The following is a 22,299-nucleotide window of genomic DNA, read 5'->3' as shown; positions in this document are numbered from 1 at the left end:
AAGCCTCCCTAAGCCTTCTCATAGCGCCTCAATGCCTAAGGGCTGCAGTGCGCTTTACAGATGCAAAAATAAATAAATATGCTTGAACCGCTGGATCAAGGAACTAAGCAGGTGCGCATCTATGGAACGCTGCATCTACAATGTGAGGGGCTGCCCCGAAAATTTGAAGATATGGGGGAAATGGCTAGATGTTTACTGAGATATCATCTCGGCCTGTACCCTCCCCTCAGCCCCTCCTCCGTATGCCCCCCCCATGCAGGGACATATCACATAGCCAAAACTGCAACCCGTTTTCTGACTCTCGGATGTACCCATGGTACCCTTATGACTTTGCTACCTGCCATTGCCAATATTGCCATCATTTTCTTGATGAATGCCTCTGTTTGATGATTTGTTGTTGAAACCCCAATAAACGGTTATAAAAAAAGTTATCCTAGAGGCCAGCGCGGAGGTCGCGGCCGGGGCAGTCTCTCCACTGGCAGAGGTGGAGGAACGCCTCCCAAACAATGATGCCCCGCTACAGGTCCCCTCCCATGCCTCCCCAGTCGGGGGGACAGATTTCAAACTTCACCCATGCATGGGAGGCATAACCAGGGTCAAGTGGGTGTTATCGACAGAAGCGGGAGGTTATTGCGTGGAGCTCCTAGAATCGCCATCAACTCCCCCCGCGCCAAAGGAAAATGTCAAGAGAGGAACAAATCATCTTGATAGAGGAAGTCAACCCGCTACTCCTCAAAGACGCCATTGAGATTGTGACGTCCAACGAGGTAAACAAGGGTTCCGAGGGGATTTGGTCCTCCGACGTATTCCATATCTATGACCATAATCACCACAGCTGTGCTGCTTTGGAAAATCTTTCGGCATTTGCGTCCTGCGTCGATGACGTCAATACGCTGCCCTCGAAGATCTCCTCCGACAGCCAATGTCACTGGATGTTATAAGTAGGACGCACGACACCCGTAGCCTCAGTTACGTTTTTTCCTCGATAGTGTTTGCTTCATAGATCTCGGCGCACCTCGACTCTTTGGAGTTTCTGTTCTTTATTGATTCTTCGAACCTGTTTGTGAAGTTATCCTTCGTGATGTCTACCTCGTCTTCCATCCCGCGTCCGGGCTTTAAGAAGTGCGGGGACTGTGGGTCCAAGATGTCGGTGACGGACTCGCACAACGCCTGCCTCTGGTGCGTCGGGGAGGCCCATGACACGGATGATTGTGTCGACTGCCAGTCGCTTACGTCCAAAGCCTTGCGGGAGCGCAAGAAGAAACTGTTGGTAGGTAAGGTGTCCAAGCCACGGAAGTCGTGGTCTACAGGTCTTTCGACCGATGATTCGAGGGGCGACTCTCCGCATCGTCGTCGGAAGTCCAGTGGGTCTCGGTCCTGGAGTAGGTCCTGCCACTCCTCTGCCTCTTTTCGAGGGACTCCCGGAAGCGCCGTCATCGGTCGCCTTCCCCGTCCTCATCCGAGGACTCCGCTCGTCGGCAGGTCGCTTATCCCACCAAGCATGCGACGCCGGAGGAATGGGGTTCCTTCGGTAAGAAAATGCTAGCGATTCTCGAATCGCAGGGCACTGGTCCGTCCGCACCTCCGAGTGCTGTCGGTAGTGATCGGTCGAGAGACACCGCTCGTAGGCCTTCGGGCTCGGATGGTCGGCACGATTCGCGGGAAAGGTCCCGCTCGGACAAGGGAAATCGTTCTCGTCATGCCCGTTCCAGGTTCCGGTCCTCGATGCGCTTGAGACCGTGTCCACCTGTGGTGTCTTCGAGGAAGACATTGACGCCTGTGGCGCTGAGGTCGTCTATGGACTCTTTCAAGGCTCCGCCTCCGAAGAAGTCGTCGACTCCGCCGGCGCCCAGGCTGTCGAGGGACACGCTCGGGGCTCCGCCCTCGAGGCCTAGTTCAACGCCGTCGATGCTGTGGGCGCCGCGTTCGACGGTGATTCACTCGACGCCTTTCGAGGCTGTTTTGACGGGGTTACCCCGGGGCACGGTGGAACCCCCTAGAAAGGCTCTGGCCAAGGTCAAGCATGGCTTTGTTCCCCATTCTGTGCCCTCTTACCGCCATCTTGAGTACATTTCAGAGGTGGATAAGGGCTCTGATGATGGCATGGTTCCTGATACGGTGCCAGATGAGATTCTCTCGGGCCATAGCCAAATGGAGGACCTGCGTCAGTCCTTGCATGACGCCAGTGGTCTGGACACCTCTCCGGAGGTGGAGTTTTGTAGGCCTGAGCCTGGCACTCATGCCGACTCCGCTTACCGGCGCCTTATGTCTAGGGTCACCGAGTATTTGGGGTGGTCTGCTCCCCCAGGGGATTTTCTTCAAGATGACCTTACGGATATCCTCGACCAAGGTCCACCAACTGACCCGGTACTGCCGTTCCATATGGCTCTACAGAGGAGGGCGGCGGCAGCTTCGACTGCTCCGGAGAGTCTCCCGGCAGTGGGCAAGTCTTTGCCACGAAAATACCTCCCAGCCAGTAGTGACCCCTGCTACTTGACCAAGCACCCCACTCCGGAGAGTTTGGTGGTGCAGGCGGCTACGGCCCCGGCAAAGCAGGCGTCATACCCTACCATCCCTCCTGATAGGGACGACAAGCGTTTTGATGGTTGGGCGAAGAAAGTGGTTTCTTCAGGGGGTATGGCGCTTCAGGCGGCCAACTCCGTATGTGCCTTGTCTCGTTTCACGCACACTCTGTGGAACTGTTTCCTTAGCGGCTGAACATATTCCCGAAGGGGACAAACGGGATGTTTTCCTTGCCGTGGTTCAGGATGGCATGGATGTGTGAGGCCGTTCAGTCGGGTTTGGACATGGCAGATTGCGTCAGCCGATCCATGGCGGCGAGCACCGTAATACGCAGGTTTGCGTGGTTGCGGAAGTCGGGGTTTGCTCCTGATGTGCAGGCCCGGCTCCTCAACATGCCCTTTGACGGTGAACATCTTTTTGGTAGCAAGGCTGACGAGAGCCTTGAGAGGTTGCAGACCTCCAAAGCTGCAGCAAAGTCGTTGGGCGCTGCAGTTCGACAACCTCCGCCTTTTCGTCCTAGGGGACAGCAATCGAGGGGAGGTTCCTTTCGTTATTACTCATCCTTTGGTAAAGCGAGAGGAGCTGCCAGTCAAAGGGGCCACCGTAGGAGTGCCAGAGGTGGAAAACAAGGTACTCGAGGTGCCAAGGCCGATCGGGCAGTTGCCGCTTTGCCCTCAGGCAACGCCGCAGCCGCTTCAGCTCAGTCATGAGGCCATGTCCCATGGTTCGCCAGTTGGGGGAAGGCTGGCGCAGCATCTTGTAGAGTGGCATGCCATTACTTCAGATGTGTGGGTTCTGGAGATCATAGCTCACGGCTACTGTCTTCCTTTCCGGCAGAGGCCTCACGATAATCTCTCTTTGAAGAGTCCGGATCCGCTCCTTGCGCAGGAAATTCAATCCCTCCTAGAGAAAGGCGACATAGAACTGGTGCCTGTAGCGGAGAGGAACAAGGGATGGTATTCCCTTATTTTTTGATTTCCAAGAAAGAAGGGGAATTGAGACCCATCATGGACTTGCGCGATTTGAACAAACTCCTCAGGAAAGACAAGTTCAAGATGGTTACTCTCTCTCAAGTCCTCCAGGCCCTTCAATTTCAGGACTGGTTGGTGTCTCTCCACCTCAACGACGCTTATTTTCATGTCCCGATCCATCCAAAGCACAAGAAGTACCGGAGGTTCGCGGTTGGCGACTCGCACTTTCAGTTTCGGGTCCTGCGATTCGGATTGACCTTGACCACCGCCACGAGGATCTTCACCAAGCTCATGGTAGTGGTGGCAGCGCATCTCAGGAATGGGGGATTCACGTCTACCCCTACCTGGACTATTGGTTGATCAGGGCGCGCTCTCCCGAGCAAGTTCTGGATCATCTGTCCGTCACCTGCCACTCCCTCCTCAAGCTGGGCTTCTCCCTCAACTTAACGAAGTCCCATCTGACACCAACTCAGAGGCTCCAGTACATCGGAGCAATGCTCGACACGTCCCTGGGGCAGTGTTTTCCTCCCCAGATTAGGGCTCATCACATTCAGCAGATGGTGCACAAGTTTCAGCTTGCCCAGAGTCTCCCAGCGTTAGAGTTCTTGAGATTGCTCGGCCTCATGGCATCCTTCATTCTTCTGGTGCCAGAGGCCAGGTTGTGGATGAGATCTTTGCAATGGGCACTCAAGCTCCAGTGGTCTCAGTCCTCCGGCAGGATGTCAGACCCTGCTCAGGTGCGATCCTTGGTCGCCCAGGACCTTCTGTGGTGGGCCGTCGAAGGCAATCTGATGAAGGGGGCTCCTTTTTGGCTACCCTGGCCGGAGGTGACGATCGTGACGGACGCATCCCTCACGGGATGGGGAGCTAATGCCAACGAGTTGACAGTCAGCGGTCGTTGGTCTCTGTCGAAGTCCAGACTCCATATCAATCTGTTGGAGCTGAGGGTCGTCAGGCTTGCCCTGAAGGCTTTTCTGCCGACTGTGCGAGGAAAGAATGTCCTGATCCTGACGGACAACACAGTGACCATGTACTACCTCAACAAAAATGGGGGCGGGGGGGGGGGCAGGGTCACTTCCTCTGTGCAGGGAGGCGATACAACTCTGGTTCTGGACAATCCAGCAGGAAGTTTCGATCTCGGCAGTTCATCTGGCCGGAGACGAAAACGAGACGGCGGACGCTCTGAGCAGGCAGTGCGCGATCTCTCACGAGTGGGAGTTGGCTCAGGAGATTCTCCTGGAGATCTTCGCCCTTTGGGGGACCCCTCAAGTGGATCTCTTTGCCTCCAGTGTCAACCGGAAGTGCGAAAGGTTCTGCTTGCGGGAATTTCCTCCAAAAGGAGCCTTAGGAGACGCTTTTGTGGTAGAGTGGTCATTCCCACTGCTGTACGCGTTTCCTCCAGTCCCCGTCATCCCGCAAGTACTGCAGAGGTTACGAAGGTTCAGTTCCCGGATGATCCTCATTGCTCCGGCGTGGGTCCGGAGGACATGGTACCCGGACCTTCTCGACTTGTCCATCTGCCCTCCACGTCGTCTTCCCTGCCGAGACGATCTGCTCTCACGGGAGGGGGGGGGGGGTCAGGTTCTCCATCCAGAGGTCAGATCCCTCAACCTTCACGCTTGGTTTCTGAAAGGTTGAGGTATAAGGATTGGGACCTCCCTGAAGACGTGATGGAGGTGTTGCTTTTGGCCAGAAGCCCTGCAACAAAGTCCCTGTACCGTTGCCGTTGGCGAAAGTTCTGTGACACGTGCAGGGTTAAGAATGTGGATCCTTTTGCATGTGACATTCCTGTGGTTCTGTCTTTTGCTTTCTTTAACCCACAGGGGCTTGCAAGTGGGCACTGTTAAAGGTTACCTGGCGGCGCTGTCCATATTTAAGCGCTCGTCTGAAGAGTGTTCTTATTTTAAAATTCCTTTAATTTCTCAGTTTCTAAAAGGGCTCACTAATGTGTTCCCTCCATCACCTTTCCAGGTGCCCGGTTGGGATTTGAACCTTGTACTCAAGTTTCTGATGGGTGCTCCGTTTGAGCTTTTGCATTCATGCACTTTGAGACTGTTAACTCGTAAAACTGTATTTTTGGTTGCGGTCACTTCCGCTCGCAGAGTGAGTTACAGGCACTTTCAGTTAAGCCATCCTTCACTGTATTTCATAAGGACAGGATTGTCCTTGGAGTTCGTCCTTCCTTTCTTCCGAAGGTGGTGTCGGAATTTCATTTAGGCCCGTAGGTTTTTCTTCCGGCATTTCATCCTCCACATCCTGGTAAGGAAGAGGAGAGGCTCCATAGGCTCGATCCTAGGAGAGCTTTAAGCTTTTATATTTCACGCATGTCCCGGGTCAGAGTGGACGATCAACTCTTCATTGGTTAGGCTGGTAAGCGTTTGGGACAAGCTGTGACTAAGCAGACTGTCTCGCTGGATTAGTCTGGCTATTTGAGTGTTACCGCTTGGCGGGTAAGGACCCACCGGTCAGCTTGCGGGCCCATTCTACCAGGGGTATGGCTGCCTCTACTGCCCTCAGAGGGGTGTTCCTATTTGCAACATCTGTGATGCAGCCACCTGGGCTTCAGTACATACATTTGTACGTCACTATTCCCTCGATTCCATCCGAGGACAGGATCTGGCCTTTGGCAAGGCGGTCCTTTACTCTGCTATTTGATTGGCAATTCTAAATTTTGTTTCTAAATTCTTTCCCTCCTCCTTGTTCTGGTACTGCTTTGGGAGTCTGTCATAGATATGGAATACGTCGGAGGACCCAATCCCCTCAAAGAACAAGTTACTTCCTTACCTGGTAACGTTCTTTCGATGGGATGGTCCGACGACGTATTCGTCGGACCATGCTGACCCGAGCATGGAACTGAGTGTGGAACTGAGGTCTCCCAGTGTGCTGTTGTGCCCTATATATACTATTGTGCTGCGGAAGGTACCAACCTAGCCGATCTTCACGGAGGCACACAATGCCCCCTGCGGGGGGAAAATACCTTTGATGCTAGGTGTGCCTGCAGGGATATATTTCGATGGTCAGGAATCGGTGGTGGGAGCCATCGATCAGAAAGAACATTACCCTAGGTAAGTAATCTCTTTGTTCACATGGGCGCATCCTGAGCACACAGAGGTACCCTTGGTTTTAGTTTAAACTGATGAAGTGGTTTATAGTCCTTTATGCTTGCCAAACTGCATCCAGTGTCGGAAGGCTGATGAGTTAGGTTTTCATCAAACGCCAATGCCATTGTGTGCTGCCCTGTGGTTGTGTTGAAGAGCTGGCTGTGGCCAGCCCCCAAATGCATGTATTGTCAGTGCAAGACACACTGTGCATTCCTCAGATCTGTACCTGGCTTTTTGGAAGACTATTGCTTAGAATGGGCTGCTGCTGAATGTAGCCAGTCTTAAATCTGGTACATTTTCTGCTGGTGGAATCCTGTCTTGGGCTCTTTCTATGCTCCTTCCTCAGTCCCCCTTGCTTGTTGGACCTCCTCTTTCATTGTATGACAGTTTCCTGTCCTTTGCTGTGCTGCAATTCTTAAATCCTCCTGTCTAACGTGTCTTGAAAAGGAGAGTATTCCTGGCTTGGATGTTAGTGGCTTGCTACTGCCTCCCCTCACTTCTGTTTTGGGACATCCTGGATCTCATCCTGCAGTTTCTAATGGATTCCTCATCTGTGATTATCCTATCGACAGCGCAGCTGCTTTTTGGAAACCTTTCCACCACCATGGGACAAAGCGAGAAGCATGACGGAACAGGATTGCGGGTCGTGTTAGGCCATGCACCCCAGTGCAAACTGTCGGCGTAACTTTTTAGTTTTGTTCACAAGGCGGAGGGTGATGTTACACGGTCTCGAAAAGGTCCCCTCTGCATAAGGAAAAAGAAAAAGAAGCACCACAAGAGGTCATGCTCTGAGTGGATTCTCGAATAGACATTCTTCCACCTCTTCCAAGAAGAAAAGCCACCAATCCAGAGGTGTTTTGGAGCCATATAAGGTACCTTTTCCTACCTAATCCTCCCCTACTGAGGAATGGGAACAATTTCACCAGAAAATGCTTACCATCTTTGCCAAGGTGATGGCACCGGTGGCTTCCTCCCCGGCACCAACTCCACATTATGCGTCTTCTGCAGCCAGCAGGGTGTCTGCTATGGTGCGCTCTGGCACCCCTTTGGCCTCTGGCCTGTCCAAGAAGAGGGAAGAACTTCCCCCTCTGCCCGACTCTGCCGTCGGGCGTTGAAATGTCAGCACCTGTCCACTAAAGCACTTCTGGCATATGGTCCTCTTTCCCTTCAACCCTATTTGTCGAAAATGTGTTAGACCTATGACTAAGAGGGGGACCACATAGCCTTTGGGATTGAACCCTTGGTCTCTAAGTAGGTAAGGAACATACTGTAGGAGTTGCTGGCCTTGGATATCCATGAGGCAAGTGGCTTGGACACCTCCCCTGAGCTGGATATTCATCCAGCCCTTAACCCCAGTAAGACTCGGGCCTCGTTTCATAGGTTGATGGCAAAGGTTGCTGGTACCGCACTGCTCTCGGCCCCATCCAGACTTGAGATTCAGTTTGAATTGATACATACTGAACTAGGATCCCAGAAAGCAAACACTAGTGCCCTTCAATGTGGCAGTCGAAGCCTCGGTACTGAAGGCATAAGGGAAGCCTGCTTCTACTTCAGTATTTGACATTGAGCTGGCCAGGAAACATTGACCTGTTCCCTCTGACCCATTTTTTCTGCTAACTATTGCCTCCACAGAGAGCTTGGTGTTGCAGGACACAGTTGCCAGTGTGAAGTCTTCCACCTGACAGGAGAGTAGAAGACTGGACGTTTGAGGGAGGAAGGTGGTGTTTGTGCCATTGATGCCTCGCCCCCTTCACACTGTGAATGCTTCTTGCACTTTGGCGAAATTCTCTTGCTTCCGGTCTATGGTGACAGATGGCAGGGAAGCTTCCCTCCAGATTTTGCAATATGGGTTGGATACAGCTGATTGTGTAGGCATATCCATGGCCACAAGTGTGGTGCTCAGTGGATGAGAACATTTGGCTTCACATATAATGTCGAAGCCAAGCTTCTGGAAATGCCCTTTGACGATCAGAATCTGTTTGGAGTGAAGGCTGATAAAGCCCTCCAGAAAGGTCTGGCATTGAAGGCCACAGTGGTGTTGTTTGTCTTAACTGTTCAGCAGCCCTCCACATCTTCAGTAAGAGGCTGTGTTTTTTATCCCTCCAGCTCCTACGCCGGAGGTGTTGAGGTCCAGCTGCACTGGTTAGACTACAGAGCAGAGGGTTCCCGAGGGGTAGCGGTTGAGGTGCCCCTAGAGGAGCAGCATTGACGTCCACCGTCCCCTCAGCATCTCAACTGGCAAAACCTCTGAGTTTTTTGCCATAGTTTCATTGTTGCCCTGTATGTTGCGGGGAGTAAGGGGAGGTGGGAGATTGTACCTGTTCAGCACGTGATGAGTCAACACCATGTCTGATGCTTGGGCCTTGAAGCTCATTCAACAGGGTTACTGGCTCTTCCGTGCAGCGTCCTCAGGACCACGGCCCTTACGCCAGCACCTTAACTCTGGATCTCATCCTCCTGGAGGTGGTTAGTCGGCTTCTTTTGAAGAGCATGATGGAACTGTTTCGAGGGGATTGGGTCCTCCGACGTATTCCATATCTTTGACAGTAATCACCACAGCTGTGCTGCTTCAGAAAATTGTCTGCATCCTACGTCGATGCGCCGTCCCCGAGGACCTCCTCCGACGTCACTCGATGTGATAAGTAGGACGCCCGTAGCCTCAGTTCCGTTTTTTCCGCGAACATGTTCGCTTCGTAAATCTCGGTACGCCTCGACTCTTTGGAGTTTATCTTCTCGGTTCTTTGAACCTGTTCGGTTTTGTGAAAAAGCCTGTTCGTGACGATGTCTACCTCGTCTTCAACCCCACGTCCGGGCTTCAAAAAATGCGGGTACTGTGGGTCCAAGATGTCGGTAACGGACCCGCACGACACCTGCCTCTGGTGCCTCGGGGAGGCCCACGACACGGACAACTGTGTCGACTGCCAGTCGCTCACGGCCAAGGCCTTGCGGGAGCGCAAGAAGTTGTTGTCGGTAGGTAGGGTGTCTAAGCCCCAGAAGTCAAGGTCTGCAGGGCTTTCGACGGATGATTTGAGAGGCGACTCTCCCCGTCATCGTCGGAGGTCCAGTGGGTCTCCTTCCAGGAGTCGGTCTCGCCACTCCTCTGCCTCTTCGTGACATTCCTGGGAGCGCCGGCATCGGTTGCCTTCCCCGTCCTCTTCCGAGGACTCCGCCCGTCGGCGGGTCGCTTATCCCACCATGCAAGCGACACCGGAGGAATGGGCTTCCTTCGGGAAGAAGATGTTAGCGATTCTCGAATCGCAGGGCACCAGTCTGTCCGCGCCTCAGAGTGGGGTCGGTCGTGATCGGTCGAGAGACACCGCTCGCACGCCTTCAGGCTCGGGCGGTCGGCAAGGTTCGCGGGAGAGGTTCTGCTCGGACAAGGGTAACCCTTCTCGCCATGCCCGTTCAAGGTCCTGGTCCTCGACGCGTTCGAGACCGCGTGATCCTGTGCAGTCTTCGAGGAAGACGTCGCCGCCTGTGGCGCCGTGGTCGTCGATGGGCGCTCTCGAGACTCTGCCTCCGAGGGGGTCGTCGGCGCCTAGATTGTTGAAGGACACGCTCAGAGCTCCGGCTTCGAGGCCTGTGTCGACGCCGTCGATGCTGGCGGCGCTGAGGCAGGCGTCGACGCGGATTCACTAGACGCCCTCTACGCCTTTTGAGGCAGTGGTGTCGGATGGGCCCCGTGGCACGGGGGAAGCCCCTAGAAAGGCTCTGGCTAAGGTCAGGCATAGCTTGGGTCCCCAGATGCCTTGCTCTCACCGCCTGGAGTACATTTCAGAGGTTGATGAGTTAACTACCTACCTGCCCCTCTTGGTGATAGTTAGTAAACCATCAGTTTCATGATCCCTCAGCATTGGAGTTCTTGGAGGAAAAGGATGGTACGGAGGTGACTGGGCGATGCGCCTCAACATATATATATATTTCTGATGTTTGTTAATCTGCTTAGAATCACATGCTGTGCATAGGTCCGACATCCAGTGGTCACTGCGGAGTATTGCATTTTGTTTTTCGTAGTCGAAAAAGGGGACGCCGACAAGGCGTGTCTGTAACACTATCCCTATAGTGACGTGCGTTGTACCCACAATCCCTCACGCGTCGAGGTCCCTCAAATTGTTTTTTTCTGCCCAGCTTATGGTCGCCTTACGCGGAGCTCCTAGACAGACATTGCAAAACAATTACTACGGACCTCGGTCCTTAATATATACTTATTGTAAAGATCCCTCCCCTCGACGTTAGCTGTGAAGCTGTTTCTCCGCCGTGCAAGTTTTCGACAGAGGGGAAGAGACGGAGGAGATCCCTCGGCGCTGCCGAACACGTGGCCAGGCCTCGCCGGCCAACATACAGTAGGGAGAGTGGGGGTTCGAACTTTTTTCTTCTCGTCGAGAATGTCTTTCTTTCTCCCCTATCTTTCTCTTGGGGTTGTTATCACCAGTTTTTATTGCCTCAGCTATGGAGAGGACACCTTTTAAGTTTTGCCCACGCTGTAGGGGCAAATACACTTGGAAGGACAAACACAAGCTCTGTAATCGTTGCTTGCCCCTCGATCATAAAGAGGACAGCTGTGCGGCCTGTAAGCTCTTGAAACCAAGAACACTTAAAGAACGGAAAGTCAAAAGGTGGGCGGACTACGCTATGTCGAAGTCAGTTTCCTCTGCCGCTGTTACAGAAAGTGACGAGGAGGGTGATAACTCGACGTCCGTTACGGAAGTCATTAACCCCCAGAAGGAGCGCTCGCGCTCCTCGACGTCCGTCCCCGGCCCCGGCGGGCTCGGCTCACGCCCTGCTTATGGGGATGAACACCCCGGCGACAAGGACGCACACAGACCCCATAGGCCTAAGCACACAACCCACGGCTCTTCTTCGTCGAGGACGAAGGATCCACCAGCGCCGAAGGGGACGCAGGGCACTCCGGCGTCGACCTCAGACCGCAAGGGTCTCAAGCCCCACCCGCAAACGCAGCCGCGACCAGCGATTGGGCTTTCATCTAACACGGGCGCTACCTCAAAAACATCCGACGTAACGCTCCATAGAGCGGCCGTCAAAAAGACAACGCGCAGCGCAGGCAACGCCGACTCCAGAACCCTCGACTGACGAACTCGTCGTCGAGAGTCTGGCGAGAATTGTTTCCGAGGATAAACGTAAGCGGACGACGAAACAGACGTCGAATACCGCACCCAAGGGAATAGAAACGCCGAAAAAGCACAAAAGTAGCCAGGAACTGCCCCATGCATCTAAAGGCACTTCTGAACTACCGGAGGGCTTTTCTGAGGGCGACGGAAACCTTTTGTCGACGTTGTGGGAGCGTTCGAAGCGTTTTGAAGGTGATAACACTGATTTCCCCCCTCTAGACTATTCAGGGGTTCCCCATGAGACCATGGAAAGACTCCATTCTTGTATGGAAAAGATGGAGAGGTTTTTGGGTAGCCAAAACCCACCCATACCCAAAAGACCAAGGGAATGGACCCAGGATGACCCTAGGGTCAAGATTCCTAGGCTGTTTCCCCCTTCTACAAATGCATATGACCTCACTGAAGAGGAGCAATACCTCCAGGAAGATGAGGAGTGTTTAGGTGGAGAGGAAGAACATGTGGAGGAGAGGTTTGAGGAAGACCCTTACACTAGCGCAGGAGCTTTTGAGGAAGATACAGCTACCTCACAACCCTGGCACTCCCCATCAGTGCAGCCTTGGCAGTCCCCATCAGTGCACTCTGTCAAGACCGGTGGGGGGGTCTGTACTTCCGCTCTCTATATGGTAGAGGAGAGGCACAGAAGACCCCAGCCAAGATTCTCGATTATGGTAGCAATGGGCGAGCAATCAAGGCCTAGCTTCTCAGGAGGTGATGCAGGCTGGTTCTTAAGTACAGTGTATCCCCAAGCCCCCACAAAGGAATGTCCACACACTGTATTACTGAAAACACAGTCTTTATATAATTAATATTCAAGGGTTATGTACACTTATCACAATAACGCACTTTGTGCTCAGGAAAATCAATAATGGTAAATATCTACAATTCTAAAGTGGTACCACTAATATTAGACCTCATTAAAGTGCATTCACAAGACTGTTAAAATGGCACACAGATCAATAAGAAGGAAACCAGCAATAGAGAGAGGAGAGAAAACAGATGGTTGAAACAATAGGCAGAAGACTGGCCCTTGCTACTGGACACAGTTCTGTGTGGAGATCCCCCCACCTGGGCAACCTGTAAAATAAAGGGATATGACACAAGCCCAGTCCATATATTGTTCAACAGTCTTATTCTCTCCTGCAATGTTTTTACCCCCCCAATGTACCTGGTGGAGTCGAGTTCTTCGAAGAGGCGTCGACAGATCCTTCTTGAATGACCCCCTTTAAAGCAGGAGTCACGGATCGTCGAGAGGCGTCGAGAAGCGTCGAGGAACTCGGTGTTCGGTGTCGGGGAATCGACGGCCCTTCTTGAATGCCTCCCCTTTCAAGCGGGAGACACGGGGCGTCGAACGTCCGACAACAAACGAGGTAGAACGGCGTCGATGAGGCGGCAGGCTTCGATCCGAGCGGTGCTCGTCGGCGTCGAGACGTCGGCGTCCTGCGAGGAAGAGGCGTGCGGGGCACCTCGGCGACACTAGTTCTGGACCGCAAAGATTGTGAATGACGGTGGCCCAGCAAGGGCGTCGAGTCGCTCGAGTCTTTGGGGTCGTGAGGTGGCGGGAAACCCACCGGCGGATTCTCCTCGGCGCGTTGGTCGTCCTCGACTTTCTCCGGCAGGACAAAAGCGGTCGACGGTGCGGACGAGGGAGTCCTTCGGGTCAAATGTTCTTAGGCAAGGAGCGGACGGCTCCGGTCGTCGGCGGCACGGCGTCAAGTGGTTCCCACGGCTGGGCAACACAACTTCGACGGGCCTCCAGCGGTTACACAGACCTGCGAACCCTGGTCGACGGCAATGGGCTTCGACAGCGTCGAGGTCCGGGTGCTTCACTTCGATCTCCTCGGCGGTCCCGTCTCGGGTCGGCAGCCTTTCGAGGGTCTGACTTCCAGGGCGCTTCGGCGAAGATTCAGCGGTGCTCGATGGTCCCTCGGAGCACGGGAAGAGGGCGCCTAGCCAGGTCCTCTCTCGGGTCAGTCCTCGACGATTTCGACAACCTTCAGTTTCTGTCGAAGCAAATGCCACAGCAAGTCTTCTTCTTCCAGCTGGACGTCGAGGATCAGCAAATCCAGTTACTCTTGAGTGGAGACTCAGCTTCTGAATGCTTCTGAACAATTTCCAGTGGTGAGAGGTCCCCAGATATACTATTCTGTCTCTCATCCACACTGCTGGCACACACACAGCAGCCAATCACACAGAAGGGCATTCATGCAGTCAGTCAGCCAATCAGGCACACAGTGCATTCAGGCCACACTCCTCCCTTTCAGACACTCACAACTAGGAATGTGGATTGGGACAAGTACCCAGCCATTCAACACTACACACTGCATTCAGGCCAGTTTCGGGCAGGGCTGTCTCAGTCTTTGTCTCACATGCCAGAAACCAGACAACCACAACAAGAAGTGTATATTGGTCACACACTCCATTCACCCAGGTCCCACCCACAGGAGGTACCCACAACATACAGTCAAAGGGAAGGCTCCAGTCAGTCTAGCTGGGCCTTCACAACAACACCATATATGGGACTTCCACCCAACAGCCAGTCAGGGGGAAGGGACAGAGTCAGGGCTTCCCAGGACTTTGGGAAAAACAAGACAACAGGCAATAGAAAGCAAGAGGCCACAGGGGCCATCTTGTTTCTATCAGGAATCAACTGATCCCAATGGCAGGGCCTGGGTATCCCAAAATGGAGGACACCCAGAGCACCTGTCCAGTTCAGCATGGAGCTGCCACCAGCCCATACCCTGCTCTGTGGGCCACCCACAGGTGCCCAAAAACATACACTAGGGGCACAGGGTTGTACCCCTACCCATGGGTGCCATAAGGGTATCCCATGGGTCTGTTCACCAAACCAAAAGAGAGCTGCACTGCCAGGAGTCCCTCATGGACTCCTGGGCAGAAAACATGACAGAACACACGGTAAAAACAGAAAAAGGACAAGGATTCAGAGGCCCTGTCCCTCAGATGCATTTCCAGCATCACACACTCAGACCCTGATTTCTTTCACCCTTCTCCTCCCAAGGACTCACCTATTGGGAACACCTCCCCCATAGATGACCAGCCTTCACTTAATGCACTATTGCGCAAGGCAGCAGCGCATTTTGAAATAGACACAGGGGAGACTCTTCCGGACATAGACTTTGTAGAAAGTTATCAAAGAAAAAGCCCCGGTCAGTCAGTCCATTCCACTCCTGGCTTCTATAAGGAGAAGAATAACTCCTTCCCTTTCCAATCCGGCCTTAGTCAGAGGGGTCAACCCTCGGATAGAAAAGCTCTTCAGCCCTTCGTCTTCGGACCTTCTGTACATCGGGGGACATTCTATTCCGGACTCTCTGGTAGTTACTAACGCAAGAAAGAGAGCGGGGGTACCACTATCTACTAGTGAGGCACCACCTGACAAAGAGGGCAAGAAGCTCTATGCACTTGGAAAGAGAATCACGACCTCCGCCGCCTTCTCAACTAGGATTGCGAATAACAATTCCCTATTAGCTAGCTAAGCAGATGCACAGTGGAGCAAGCTGCGCAGCGAAGCAGAGGATGCACCTGAACCCCTGCGTTCACGCCTGTTGGCTACTATATCAGAGGGAACTCTTGTAAACCAGGGCATCGTAAAGAACTCCTTGGATGCCGCAGAGACAGCTGGACGTTCCCTGGTTCAGGGAATACTTCTCAACCGCCATGTCTGGCTGCGCAATTCGGGATTTAAGCCAGAAACCCAGGCTTCCCTAATAAATAAGCCCATAGAGCAAACACATCTGTTTGGAAAAGCAGTTGATGAGGCCCTAGAACATGCGAAGAAGAAGTTTGATACCATCAAGACTCTTGACCAAATTTCTAGGCCACCTAACAGACGCAGCTATGGCAATAGACGCTCCTTTCGTGGCCAACGCCAGCAGCAAAGCCAACAACAATTTTACTCTGCTACCAACTGGCCCTCTAACCAAAGCACCCAGTTCAGTCAGAGGCCAACGTCGTGGCAAAGGAAGAGGGCGCGGCTCCAGTCCAAAAGGCCCCACGCCCAATACCAACAAATGACCCAAAGGTTCGGGTCCCCTCCCATGCATCACCGGTCGGGGGCCGGCTAACATCGTTCCTTTCAGCATGGGAGAGAATAACGTCAGACCGCTGGGTATTATCCACCATAGCCCACGGATACTGCATCGAATTCAACGGTTCCCCAAAATACAGACCCCCACGGAACCGGCGCATGACACCGGAACACCTCACTATTCTTATTCAAGAAGTAGAAGAGCTACTGAAAAAAGAAGCTATAGAGGCTGTCCCCCTATCGCAGGTAACAGAAGGTATTTATTCAGTGTACTTCCTTGTACCCAAAAAGGATTTAACCATGCGCCCTGTATTAGATCTGCGTCCAGCGAACAATTTTGTCAAACCCCAAAAGTTTCGTATGGTAACCTTGCAGGATGTAATCCCACTGTTATCACAGGGGGATTACATGACAACACTAGACATGAAAGATGCATACTTTCATATTTTAATGTTGCCAGCGCACAGAAAATACCTCAGGTTCAAGATAGAGAACAAACACTACCAGTTCAGAGTACTACCCTTCGGGATAGCATCTGCACCAAGGGTATTCACGAAAGTACTGGCAGTGGCAGCGGCCCACCTGCGCAGATTATCCATCCCGGTTTACCCGTACCTCGACGACTGGCTCATAACAGGGGATTCTTACGAAACATGCTTCTCCAATACCCAAAGGACCGTAGACCTTTTGTCCCAACTGGGCTTCTCCATCAACGAAAAGAAGTCCAGCTTAGACCCCAGCCAAATCAAACAATTCCTAGGGGCTCTAATTCGAACAAAGGACGGCCTCGTCTTCCCCTCCAACGAGAGGGTCCAAAACATGCTGTTTCAGATCCCCCATTATGTGGCAGGTCGAGAGGTTACGGTACGCAAAGCAATGCGTTTGCTAGGGATGATGGCGTCATGTATTTATTTGGTACCTCACGCGCGCCTGCGCCCAATGCAAGAGTGGCTCTACAGCCAGTGGTGTCAGGCAAGCGGACAATGGGACGATCTAGTGGTGGTCTCGCAGGCCTTGGTTCTCTCGCTACGGTGGTGGACAAAGGAAAACCTGTTATTAGGGAAAACTTTTGCCACACCTGCAGTGGAAGCCACTCTAACCACAGACGCATCCCTTACAGGATGGGGGGCTCACCTATCCCATCAGACTGCTCACGGAGTGTGGACTCCGAGCTTAGCATCCAAATATATAAACCTGCTGGAACTATTAGCAGTGTTCAAAGCACTGAAAGCCTTTCAGGAACACTTACAAGGAAAGACAGTGATGGTCCTCACAGACAGCACCACAGCCATGTACTATCTCAACAAGCAAGGGGGCACTCACTCTCCAGGACTGTCCAAGCTGTCCCAGAATATATGGAAGTGGGCTCTCAAACACAACATGTTCCTACTATCACAACATGTACCAGGGCAACTCAATCTGCTAGCAGACAAACTCAGCAGAGACTTCCCCCTACCCAAAGAGTACGAATGGCAATTGCAAGAAGACATCGTCTTAAACGTCTTCACGCAATGGGGTTTCCCGGAAATAGACCTGTTCGCAACCCTGGAGAACTCACAATGCCAAAGTTACGCCTCCAGGTACCCCCAGAACCAGTCCAAGGGGAACGGTCTGTTGATTCAATGGTCAGGGAAATTTGTTTACGCCTTTCCCCCGACTCCCCTCCTCAACAAGGTGGTGCACAAGATGCACCAAGAGCAGGTGACCATGATACTAGTGGCCCCAATGTGGGCCCGGCAGCCATGGTTCGCTCACTTGATGGAGATGTCCCCATCTCCCCCAACAAAACTTCCTTGCCCGTACAACATGCTGTCACAAGACAAGGGCGGGACACTGCATCCATGCCCTCAGACCATGAATTTAGCAGCCTGGCTCCTGAGATCATAGAATTTGGACATTTACATCTCCCTCAGAGATGTATGGACATCCTCAGGAAAGCCAGAAAACCTAATACTCGCCACTGCTATTCTAGCAAGTGGAAAAGATTTGTCATCTGGTGTAGAAGTAAGAACATCAACCCGGTTGACTGCTCTGCCACTAACATTATTCTGTACTTGACCCATTTACTGGATTCAGGTCTAGTGTTTAATTCCATTAAAGTCCACCTAGCGGCACTTTCTGCATACACCATTTCCCAACTTAAAGTGTCGTGGTGGAAGATACCAGTTATAAAGGCCTTCATGGAAGGGGTAAAGAGAATACACCCCCCGATAGCTAGCCCAGCTCCCGGATGGGACTTAAACGTGGTACTTTCTAGACTCATGGGCACTCCTTTCGAACCCATGCACAAGGCAACTCTTAAATACCTCACTCTTAAGACTGCTTTCCTAATAGCGATCACCTCCATTAGGAGAGTAAGTGAACTACAGGCTCTTTCTGTATTAGACCCCTTTGTATCAGTTCACAAGGATAAGGTGGTTCTTCGCACACACCCAAGGTTTGCACCAAAATTCATCTCTAAATTTCATGTAAACCAATCCTATAGAACTACCAACGTTCTTTCAAAACCCTTCCAACTTGGGAGAAAAAAGTCTGCATACACTAGATGTACGCAGAGCTGTCATGTTCTACATGGAAAGAACCAGATCACTGAGAAAGACTAATCAGTTCTTTGTCTCGGTGGCAGCAGGAAGAGAAGGAGATGCAGTCTCTAAGTCCACTATATCTAGATGGATTGTACAATGCATCACTCTCTGTTACACTCTTGCTAAGAGAGAACTACCCTTCAAGCCAAGAGCACATTCCACTCGAGGCACTGGGGCATCCATAGCATTCATTGCAAATGTTCCCCTTGTGTCCATCTGCAAAGCGGCTACCTGGAGTTCTGTGCACACCTTTACAAAACACTACTGTCTAGATGCACACTCAAGATCTGACTCCCAGGTGGGACAGGCAGTATTAAGACATCTTTTCTCTACTGTTCCTTCTCATAACCCACCGCCAACTCCCGGTACTGCTCGCTAGTCTATGCACAGCATGTGATTCTAAGCAGATTAACAAACATCAGAAGACAATGCATTACTTACCGTAAAAGCATTTCTGATGGTTGTATCTGCTTAGATTCACATGCGCCCACCCTTCCTCCCCGCTCGGATGGAAGGAACATAGACTTCCTTTTATATCTCTCTCTTCTGTACTCACTCACGTCTAGAAGGCTCCCTCAGGGCAGAAAAATACAAACAGAGGGACCTCGACGCGTGAGGGATTGTGGGTACAACGCATGTCACTATAGGGATAGTGTTACAGACACGCCTTGTCGACGTCCCCTTTTTCAACTACGAAAAACAAAATGCAATACTCCGCAGTGACCACTGGATGTCGGACCTATGCACAGCATGTGAATCTAAGTAGATAAAACCATCAGAAATGCTTTTACGGTAAGTAATGCATTGTCATACCGGCCACCTCAATATATACTGGCCCCTATGTCAACTCTGACAGAGGCGTCAGACGAAGCCGACGCAGATCCACGAGTCGGAAAAGTTTCCGACTGACAACTGCACTGTGGATAAAATTAACAGAAATGAGGAACTGTGGGAGGAACATCCATCAGACAGAACATTACATAGGGGCAAGTAATTTGTTCACCGGGAGGTTAATCGTTTGTTCTTCTCACCTGTGGAAGACAAGAACTGTAGTGATAGTTGGGATGGGCTTATGGAAGTCGTCAACAAGGAGATGATACAACAGTTAATTCGGTATGGAACATAACACATTTTTCATACTTAAGAAGCAATATATTGAAACAGTGATATCCTGCATACTCATATGTCACGTCCCCTTTACTCCAGCCTTGATGGCGTCCCCCAACATGGGGACTGTACCGGTAGCTTTGGGTGTGAAAAATTCAGCTTCTCCTTTAAATTTAGTATAGCATGCGGCCCTCCGGCGTGTCACCTCTGTCCCTTCTGTCCTTTTTTCCACACGGGCACAAGAGCGTTGGGACTACCGGCCATCCGGCTGAGGGCTCAATGCCTACCAGAGGGATCTCTGAGATTGACCCATCTGCTTCGGGTGCAAGACCTAAGCTGTATCTTCCCTGGTCTGAGGCCTCTCTTGGCTCAGGGCCTCCGCGCCCTCCCGCCCAGGGCATGGCACAAGGCTTCAACTGGCAGAGAGGCACACGGCGGAGCCTGCCAGGCCGGCATCCATCTTTGATCCGGCACAAAGCCCGCCAGTGCTTTCACCCATCGAATGGGCTTTGCAAGATGATCCCAGCCCCCTTCCCTCTGGAAGCGGCAGCTGATCCTATGGTGCAGGCTTTTGGTCTCCTCAGGGATACATCTACCCATCACAACCTTACAGCCACAAGCACCCCTCGTAGCTCAGCGCTTTGACCAGGAGTGGGGGCCCAGTGCCTCTGAGGCCTCTGCCCCCGAGGGACCCAGCGGCTTGTGAGGACCTATTCTTCCGGCGCTTCCTCTTCCTCAAGCGTTCCCCTCAGATGAAGGGGCTCCTGAAGGACATTGTGAAGGTCATCCCGCAGGTGGCACCGCCACGGCCCCCTCATGGGTACTCCTCCCGTGCCGCCAGTTCCTCCCCCGGTCCAGGCTCTACCGGCTGTTCTGAACCCTCCACCTTCTCCTGTACCACCAACTCCTCCCGCTCAACAGCCTTTGGAACTGTCTGCGATGCCAGACCTAGGGAGACCCCGCTGGCTCCTGTGTCCCAAGGCCCTGATTCCCCTTGTCTGTGAAGGGGGGGGGCGATGAGGACGATGAGGCCCAGGACGATGAACCGTCTGCATCAGTTAAGGCCTTTCATGACTGCCTTCAGAGCCTAGTGGAATTCTTGGGGGTCCATCTGCCTGAGGAAACCCTCCAGTAGTCGAGTGTCCTAGCAGAGATCTTGGGGGAGCGCAACACAATCCGGACTGTTCTCCCCCCCCCCCCGCCCCCTTCACCCCTCCCACCCTTCACCCCTCCTCTGCATGGAGACGGTATCGATCTGGGAATGGGCCTTGACGGAGGGAGTTTGGATTTCAGCAGTCCACCTCCCGGGGGACATCAATACAGAAGCGGACCAGCAGAGCCGCCTGGTGTTCAACATCTATGAGTGGGAGTTGCACACCGACTCCTTGTTGCCCGTTCCAGAGATGGGGGTTCACGGACCTGGATTTGTTCACATCGCGTCTGAATTCCAAGTTTCCCCCAGTTTCTTCCATAGGCAGGGTGATGTCAGGGGTTCTCTGGGAGATGCCTTCCAGATCTGTAGGCACGGTTGCAGGTGTTATACGTTCCCACCCACCCCTCTGCGCCAACGCACCCTCCGCAAGTTTCGGGCATTGGTGGTTTGCAGCCTCATCCTGATCACCCCCCTCTGGCCTTTGAGACCCTGGTTTTTGGATCTGTTGCAGTTGTGTTCCCAGTGTCCCGTAGACCTTCCGATCTCCAGCAGGGGATTCCTGATGCAGCATAGTGGGGCGGTGGCACATCCTGACCCGGCCAAGCTGGCAGCCTGGGTCCTGACTAGCTGAGGTTTCAGCATGCTCAATTTTCAGGTGACAACTGGGACATCATTTAGCAGGCCAGGAGGCCCTCGACCCGGTCCTAGTATAAGAGTAAATGGACTAGGTTCTGCCATTTGACTCGTGACATTGGTCTGGACCCGCTCACCTGTCCGCTGGATGACATACTGGCTTTTTCAGCACACCTGGCCCGTTCTAGAGTTCAGATGGATACATTCTGCACTTTTCTGGTGGCCATTGGGGCTTACAAGAATTCCCCTGAGCATGCGTTTTCTGTAGTGGTTAAGGCCGACCTTAAGGGTTTGTCTAGGCTTTTTCGGCCAGTGCATAGGCCGCACCCGGTCTGGGACCTCAATGTGGTTCTTACAGCTTTGAGCCAATGGCCTCCGTGGACATCCGCCTGGTGACAAAGACAGTTTTTACTGGTTGCTCTCACCTCTGTGAGCAGGATTAGTAAGATACAGGTATTGTCCTTTTGCGTGCCCTTCATCACGTTTCACAACGACAAGGTCATCTTGCGCACTCACCTGAACCTCTTGCCCAAGGCGGTCTCTCCATTTCATCTGAATCAAGAGATCTGCCTGCTGGTGTTCTTCCCCAACCCGCAGTCAGAGGTGGAGAGGGCCCTGTATTCTGGGCAAGGTTGCGCTTTACAAATAAATAAAATACAAATGCAAATTCTTTGGACCTCCGATGGTCGTCAGATGTTATCTCTCTCTCGGACCAAATAACGTCAGGCAATCCTAGGCATTGTTTGTGACTTTCAGAGGGCTCCTCCACTGGCTTTCAGGTGTCCAAGGCTTCATCACCTATTGGATGGTTCAGGCCATCTCAGAGGCATACACGGCCATGGACAAACCTGTTCCTGAGGCGATTCATGCCCATGCTGTCAAAGCCAAGGCCACGGCCGTCGAGTTTTAAGAGACATGCTTCTTGGGATGTCATCAGCAGGGCAGCTACTGTGGCCACTCTGTCGGCCTTCTGTAAAGAATACTCACTGGACACAAGCTTCAGGCGCGATGCAGAGTTTGGTAAGGTTGTTCTGAAGAACCTTTATGCTTCATCC

General features: G+C 52.6%; 1 protein-coding gene across 3 annotated transcripts in view; it reads left to right on the top strand.

Moving 5' to 3' along the window:
* The window catches only part of ANKHD1 (ankyrin repeat and KH domain containing 1), a 1,723,611-nt gene that overhangs the window by 1,178,200 nt on the left and 523,112 nt on the right, over positions 1–22,299 (top strand). The gene's annotated exons all lie outside the window — the stretch shown is intronic.

The sequence above is a fragment of the Ambystoma mexicanum genome, chromosome 3p (assembly GCF_040938575.1).
Source record: "Ambystoma mexicanum isolate Mex_15411 chromosome 3p, UKY_AmexF1_1, whole genome shotgun sequence".
In the NCBI taxonomy this organism is placed as follows: Eukaryota; Metazoa; Chordata; class Amphibia; order Caudata; family Ambystomatidae; genus Ambystoma; species Ambystoma mexicanum.
The sequence above is the reverse complement of the archived record's forward strand: the minus strand, read 5'-3'. Positions and strand labels throughout refer to the sequence as shown.